The 8055-nt window shown below is 32.4% G+C and overlaps 1 pseudogene; it reads right to left on the minus strand.

Annotated features, from left to right (window-relative positions):
• Window positions 1-6600: 6600 nt before the first annotated feature.
• On the minus strand, window positions 6601-7853 carry LOC127557060 (signal-transducing adaptor protein 1-like; annotated as a pseudogene).
• Between the last annotated feature and the right edge of the window lie 202 nt (window positions 7854-8055).

An 8055-nucleotide genomic window follows, 5' to 3' on the forward strand; every position in this document is an offset into this window, starting at 1 on the left:
AGATAACAAAAGAAATGAAACCACAGCTATGAAGGTATTCTAAGGTCACATGGTGGAAGGAAATGAAACTTAACTTAAATGTAGAATATTAACCAGAAACATATCAGTAAGTGCAAAATAAAATAATCTGCTCTTGATTAGCTGCATATATACATTTTTCTTTCAAGTATTTCTTGATACAGTTACCCATTCTATTTCATTAAGACCTTTGTTTATATAAATAGGAGTTTTGTTTACTCTAGCCCAGCAGGAGTTAGAATGGAAGGTCTTTTAAATCAAAACACTAGATGATTTAAATTACCCTCTCCATAGAAGCTCTCATACTCTATTTCAGGAAAAGTGTGAACCTGCAGTCTTTTGATTTAATCCTGTCTTTTAAATTCATGCTTTATGCTATCCTGGAATAAGATTTGTCCATTTTCAGTCACAAAATGGGACTGAGACTGGTGTAACACAAGAAAGATGATTTCTTTCCAGTTTTACCTAAGATAGATTTTTGCAGTGTGGCTTCATTATTTAAGGTACTCATTTTCAAATATCAATCATATCCAAAGATAAGTTTGCCATGTGCTGATGCTCAATAGAAATAATTTCAAAATTATTTGCTATTTTAAATTTATCTATCATTTCACCTTATTAAATCATATTGAAAGGTCAAGAAGTAAGCTATGTGTCATATACTACTCTAAAGTATATAAACATGGATATAAGGGGGAAAAAAACAGACCCGCCCTCAAGAAACTTCTATTTTATTTTTTTCTTTATTTGAAAATTTAAAAAAAAATTAATAATAGTTTTTTTTTATTTTTCAAAATAGTGAAAAGATATTTTTCAGCATTCATCTTTATAAAACCTTGTGTTCCAATTTTTTCTCCCATTGTCCCCATCTTCCCCATTCCCTAGAGAGCAAGTAATCCAATATAACTTAAACATGTGCAGTTCTAAATATATTTCCACATTTATCATGTTATGCAAAAAAAAAAATCAGATCAAATTAGGGGGAGAAATGAGAAAGGAAAAAAACCCACAAACAAATGAACAACAACAACAAAAAAAAAAGGTAAAAATACTATACTGTGATTTACATTCAGCTTCCATAGTGATGGAGCTTCTACTTTAATAGAGGAAGACAACACATAAAGTGGCACTGGAAAGCAAAGGAGAGAAATAAATTATCCATTGCAGAATTTCCGTCTTATAGAATTTCACAATTAAAAGGTACACCAAAGATCATCTCATTCAAGGATTGTCTCTTTATCATATTTCAAACAGTATTCCATATTCTGACACATTTACATGAGAAAGAACTCACTATTTCCAGAGGAAGTTCATTCCAGTTGAAGACAATATATATTATTAAGAAGTTTTGCTTTATGTCAACCTTATATTTGTCACTTGTAGGTGAAACTTATATCTATAAATATTGAGCCAACCTAGCAAAGGTGACATTGATTAAGGTTCATCAGAGAAGGTTTTGCACAAGACGTGGTTTTCAAAAATTGGAAGAGAGCCAAATTCACAAAGCAAAAAGGGATCTAATAAGCACTTATCTAGCAATTATTGATTTAGTTACAATAATTGTCATAGAGTTTGTCTACAATTTTAATTTATATCTGTACTGAAATATTCAAACATCCGTTGCATCCTACTAAAAGATTTTTGGGTATGATTTCAGAACTTTCTTTGAAGTTAAGAAATCTATGGGTTTAATGAGAAAATTTCAACTAATCTTCCATATTTTTCCTAGCATCTTCCACAATGGTTCTCTTTGCTTAAATAGTAACATTATTATTTTTTTTTTTGCAGACAAAGAAATGCAACTGCTTAGAATTGGTAGTGATGTTGAGTTCTATTTGGTTGATTCACATAACAGATCTATAAAAGCCATTTGGAATGCATATCCAAGCCCTGAGCAAACATTTTACTGATGTATCCAAGTGACACATTTAGAGATTCAAAACACCGAGCAAAGTACAGTGGACTAAAGAATATCCTTACCTCAGCAGCATTTGTTTATAACTTAGGCATAATGTATGATGCAGTTTCTGAGCTGTGTGATTTATCCAAACATCTAAAAGGAAGACATAACATTGCCAGAAGCTTATTCTGGGGTGTCAAAGCAGATTCAAGTTTTTGCATCAATGGCTGACAATCCTGGCTCTTTTGCTGAAGAGGCTGTCAGAGCTTCTCAGAACATGCTCTTATAAAAAGAAAATCTACTTACACAAAAAATGTCTTAAAAGCAGTTATGGAGAATTTCCCATGAATTTTCAAGATAACAAAGGACAAATTCTATACTGCTGCATTTTTTAAATTGTTACTTTTTTGGAAAATCTTTACCAAAAAAAATATTGCATGTCCTAGTATATCTGGTCCTGGTTTCTAAAACAAGCTAATCCAAACTTTTAACCCATAAAGGAGACATAGATCCCAGGGGCAAGAAGGCTATGGTCCCTTTAATCTAGTCAGACTATTTGTGTTAAGTTCTGGGGATCATAATTTTTAAAAGATACCAATTAACAGACAACATTCAGAGGTTTAATCAGATTGATAGAGGTCTTACTTAAATGCCTGTCATAAGGATTGATTGAAGGAATTGGGAATGTTTATCTCGAAAAAGATAAGATTCAGGACAAATATGAGTCTTCAGATGTTTTAAAGACTACCACACAGAAGAGAGTTTCAACTTATTTTGTTTGGCATCATGGAGTGAACTGAGTAGGGAAGAGTGGATATTACAAATGGGCAAGTAGAATCTTGACTTCAGGATTTCTATGAATTAGAATGATCTAAAATTAGAATGGGCTACTTTAAGAGGTAGTGGGTTATACCTTGTGAGAGGTCTTTTGAAAGTGTATCCCTCATTGAAATAGTAATATATCTTTAAGGTTTAGGTTCAACTAGATGGTTGCTGAAGTCTTTTTAGCCCTGAAATAATGTTATTCTATACCACTGTGTAATTTTAATTGGGAAAATTAATTCTTCTCTATCCTATTCCCTCATTTCAGATTAAAAACAAATTATAATGATTTCTACCACACTTCTTTAGTGGGATTTTGATAAAGATGACATATTCTCCTCCTGCAGTATATTACTTTCTGTAAAAAATTCTCCATATAACAGTTCAGGATTTGTAGGCAAATTCTGATTAAACTACATAACTAAATTATATGTTTAACAAAAAAATTGTTTTTCATTTAAAAAAAATGTTAAAAACATTCCTTAAAAGTTAAACACATAAGTAAGGTTGTATAATGGATAAAATACAAGTAAATGCTTTATACCTACTAAATGCTTATTATTATTACTATTATTGTTGTTATTAAGAAATACTACATCTTAATAGTTATTACATAAATAATTGTTGTTTAATTCAACAAATGAACCACCATCCTTTCCTTGCCATTTCCCCTGGATCCAAGCTTTTAATTTTCTGTGTTGCATTTTAGAGAAACTTGAATAACATTGAGATCATTAAAATTCATATTTAAGCATCTAACTATATGAGATACTGTTAGAAGTCATAGAAAGAGTTTTTCTTTCTCTTAACTGAAGACACACATTGCTACTAAATTTATCACCATTCTTCCAAAATAAATTTAACTTTCTGACAGTCTTTGCTGTATTGATCACCAAACTACTCTGGAACAAAAGTTTATCCTTATTTTTGGCTGTTTATTTCCATGAACTTCCATGAACCATATCTTAATAGGTAACCTACTCTTATAAATTGTTGTTCTGTCTTGCTTCTCACATTAATAAGTTGGAATTCAAGATAACTAGAAAGATGGGAAGATGAACTCCTTTGAAGATATTGAAAAACACTGGTAAATGTGGCTGGCAAAATGATGAAAGGGACAGCTTAAAAATCAACTGGTAAGATCTCTGTGAACTAAAGCAGAGTGAAGTAAGAAGAACCAAGAAAATAATGAATATACTTACAACATTATAGAGGAGAAGAATTTTGAAAAACTTCCAATACAGAAGGCTAGTATACTTTTTTTTGTTCTTCAGTCATGTCTGACCCTTCATGATTTGAGATAATCTTGTAAAAGATATTAGAGTGGTTTATCATTTCCTTCTCTAACTCATTTTATAGTTTAGCAAACTGAAGCAAATTGTTAAGTAACTTGCTCTGCATCACACAACTACTAAATGACTGAAGCCAGTTTTAAACTCAGGAAGATGAGTTCCTTCCTGACTCAAGACCTTGCATTCCATGCTATACACTATACCACCTAGCGGCCTCTCTAGTCTACTTAGTATCTCTCAAAACCTTCAATACAGAGGATTTTAACCTTTTCTATTTTATTATTCTCTGCCCATAAAGAATTTACTCTCCCCCCCAACCTAAATTTCCTTGAAGCTTTTCTTGATTACTTAAGCAGAGAATAATCTCTTCTTTCCTATTAGCCAGATCATCAATTTAAAAAATCCTTATGATGGAGAGAATCTTAAAAATCAAGTTAAAATAAAGTAAAATTTTTATAATTTACAATATATCTAATGTGTATGTGATTTATTCAGAGACTTCCTAAAAGAAGAAAATCTAAGTTACTTAAAATTGCCAATAGTATCTGCTACATAGTAGGCTTCTTTACCTTTTACCTGGTGAATGTTAAGGGGATAAATCAAAATAAAAACATTATTGTTTTGGCCAAGCATTTTGGTGCTTGATAGATATGTGGTATGCTGTAGTAAATATGTTCTAGTGTGTTCCATTGGTTCCATTGGTAAAGAATTCAGGTTCACCTGAATTACCATCATTTAGTGAATAGGGCATGGGATTTAAGAGGAAAAGTTTCACTTTTCAAATTCAGGCTATACAATGAACCTGCCTGACCATTGGCAAAACATTTATCTACTCTAGTTTTTTTTCCTCTTTTGTAAAAAGAGCATTAAACTAGGAGATCTCTAATATTCCTATCTCAAAATCTATGACTTTATCCCCTCTACCTCCAAAATAAAGAATGAGAGGGACATAGTAGGCACTCAATAAATATCTTTTGATTGATTTCAAATAATGAAAACCAATACACACAATCAGATTTTGTATAAAGCATTAAAATTCTACTTATGTGAGTTTGTGGTTATTGCTATCTGATAAAGGAAGCATTCTTTGGGTAAAATTATGCAAAAAAAAATGTGATTTTTCCTTCTGAAAATGGGATGAACAGAAATGTCCCCAAAAAATGAAACAATAAGAAGATATATAGGATATGTATTTTAAGAATTCCATTAGGTATTTTTTTTTACCAATAACATGGTAATAGACTTTGGATGAAAATTATGTAAAATGAAAAGAAACACAAAAAGCAACAATATAAAACTATTACCATGTCTTTTTAATTGACAGAATAAGATTTGCAATACTCAATGGAAAATCATCTGAAATCTCAGTCTGTATATTAGAAATTTTAAACAAAGTCACCCACCAGAGATTCTATAAACTGTATTATCTTTAATCTTTTCACTAAACTGCTTGTTTTAAACAAATAGATGCTATTCTAAGGTGAATTAATTAGTGACTATATTTGTTTTTTTCTTTTGATGTACAACTGCAATCAAGTCATGCATGAAGTTTATTAAAGCTTGCTAATTTTTTCTCAGCAGCTCCTGGAGCTCTATATTCTACCCATCTATTCTGCTATAAATATCTAGCTCAACTTCAGAATTTCAAGTCACTGAAAAGAATAAAAAGCATTTCAATTTCTTCAAAATTGGGCATATATACTGCAAATGGTTGAGTTGCCAAATTAATCAAGTCAGAAAGGCAGAGATAACGGCCCTATTTAAAAGAGAGACAGTGATTCTAATTTGGAAAATTACTCAAACCATATAACTTTGCAAAATTGTATGGAATTATATTCAAATTTGATGAAACATTTATCATTGCAAGTCTAAATGCTACCTTACTTGCCTTCTTCCTTAGTTCCCAAATCCTGTTTTCTTTAAGCTTTAAAGGAGTCTTAGAAGCTCATTGCAAGCCCAGATTTTTGCTAGGGTAATTACAGGAAAACTTTGGTGCAGTGAGGAAAGTTTTGGAAGTTCTGATTTAACCATACTGGCAAAATTGTATTCCAGAATAACAAATGTCTGAAACACACAATAAATGCTTCTCCCTTCTCCCCCCAATTTGGATATAATGTGGTTTAGTAGGAAGAGTGGACTGATTTGGTGGGTAGAGACAAATTCAAATCCTGAATCTGGGCATGTTTTATCTGTTTGATCTTGGCACATAGCTTATACTTTTTGAGTTCCTAATTTTTTATCTTTAAAATGAGATGTTTGGATTAGATGACCTTGAAAGACCTATGATCATTTGTTCTCTTCTTTTCTTGTATTATCCAAACCATAATCCTAGAAGTTTTATTTCTTAGATTTTTCTCTAGTCATAGTTAGTCTTATTTGAGATAGTGGGAGATAGGGATTAGAGATTTTTTAATTGGTCCCTTTTTGCTTTCTTTTTTTTAAAGGTAAGGCCCATTTATTTTAAATAATGAAAACGAGGAACTGTGATCTAAGTGTTTTTTTTTTCCTTAATGATTAGATGCTTCTCTTTGTGGTCAATTAAAATGTTTGTACTTGGAAAGTTCAGTTTCAGACTTCCACAAGATCTACTAAGGCATTGGAATTACCATCGTTTAGCAGAAAATCTTATAGGAAAAAGTTATGAAAATTCATTTAGAATAACCAAACCCCCACAAAGATTGAGAATTCAAATTTTATTTACAATGATTAATGTCAGCTTATAAAAAGCATGTGTAAATATGTCTATCTCCCAGAAACCCTATGTAACCACCATATGTATCATCCTTATAAAAGGATAACTACAAGAAAACAGCACAGTGCTTTGGGATGACATTTTGTCACCCAGAATCAGGAGACATGAAGGAATTTTCTTGCTAGGTAGAATTTTTGAAATAGGTTTTTCCAAGATCAGGCAGGCTGATTTATAATTTTATTTCAGTCAGTCTCCACTTTTTTTCTTCATTTTCTCTTTTCTCCCTTCTCATTTTATCTGGACAATCATTCATGTAATCTTTCTTATGCGGTCTAAAAACATTTTTGATCACTGGTCTCATAAAAGGCTCTTGCTTCCAAGAGGGAGTTTTAATTGGTGAATCTGCCTTTGTATGTCCAAGATTTTCATCAGTGGAATATAAAAATGGTCTTAGGTTTCCTCGAGTTTCCTTCACAAAATAATTAATGATACTGAAGAGGTTTGGGAATGTCACTGGTTTTTCCCATTCAATAATGTAGTTGGCTCCTTTGCTCACCACTTTGTAGTGTTTTATTCTTGGAGTAGCCAACATAGGATTCAGGATATCCACGTACTCCTCGATCGGTAACTTCTCTTTTTCAGGGGTATATTGGGTGGTCCTTCCATCTCAATTCTTCTTTTCTTTTCTCTCTCTAAGACTTCATGCAGTCTGATCATTTGTCCGGGCAGCAGAGACACATGCTGAGGGACTGATAACTCTGTAATAGTTAGAATAAAGCCTCTCTACTCCTCCCTACTTTCTGTATTCTCTGTCCTCAGTTCTACTTCTTCCTTGGGTAGTACCAAAAGGAACCTTGCACTGCATTTCTCAGTCGGATTTTGATCAGTAAGGCATGTGAGATCTGTCAGGTCTAATTTGTATGTTGGATTTTTTTTGTTGGTGTAAAAAAAAGGGTAGTTCCTCTAAGCTCTGTCCAGTAGTGTTTAAATTCCTAGTGCTCTGGTTGCTTCACTAACAAATGAAGGCTACTAACAAATAGCCTTCAAAGTCCAAGGGCAGAGATGTGATCCTCATTCTCTCCTGGAAAATCCACTGAGGGGCCACCTTGGAGGGCTTCTTCACCATCATCCCACTGGCTTCTGGATACATGGGAACGTTTGGAGATCCACTGCCTCTAGCCTCAGCCTAAAACAGCCTTCTCACCCCGTGAGATAGGAAGCCTTTTTGCTTTCTTAATAGTTTTACATTGTATTCCTACTAAAGACCTCTATGTATATTTTAAGATACACTGACAAGTTATCCAAAGATCTATATAAAAACAAAAAATGAA

This window comes from Antechinus flavipes, chromosome 3 (assembly GCF_016432865.1).
Source record: "Antechinus flavipes isolate AdamAnt ecotype Samford, QLD, Australia chromosome 3, AdamAnt_v2, whole genome shotgun sequence".
NCBI classification, from domain to species: Eukaryota; Metazoa; Chordata; class Mammalia; order Dasyuromorphia; family Dasyuridae; genus Antechinus; species Antechinus flavipes.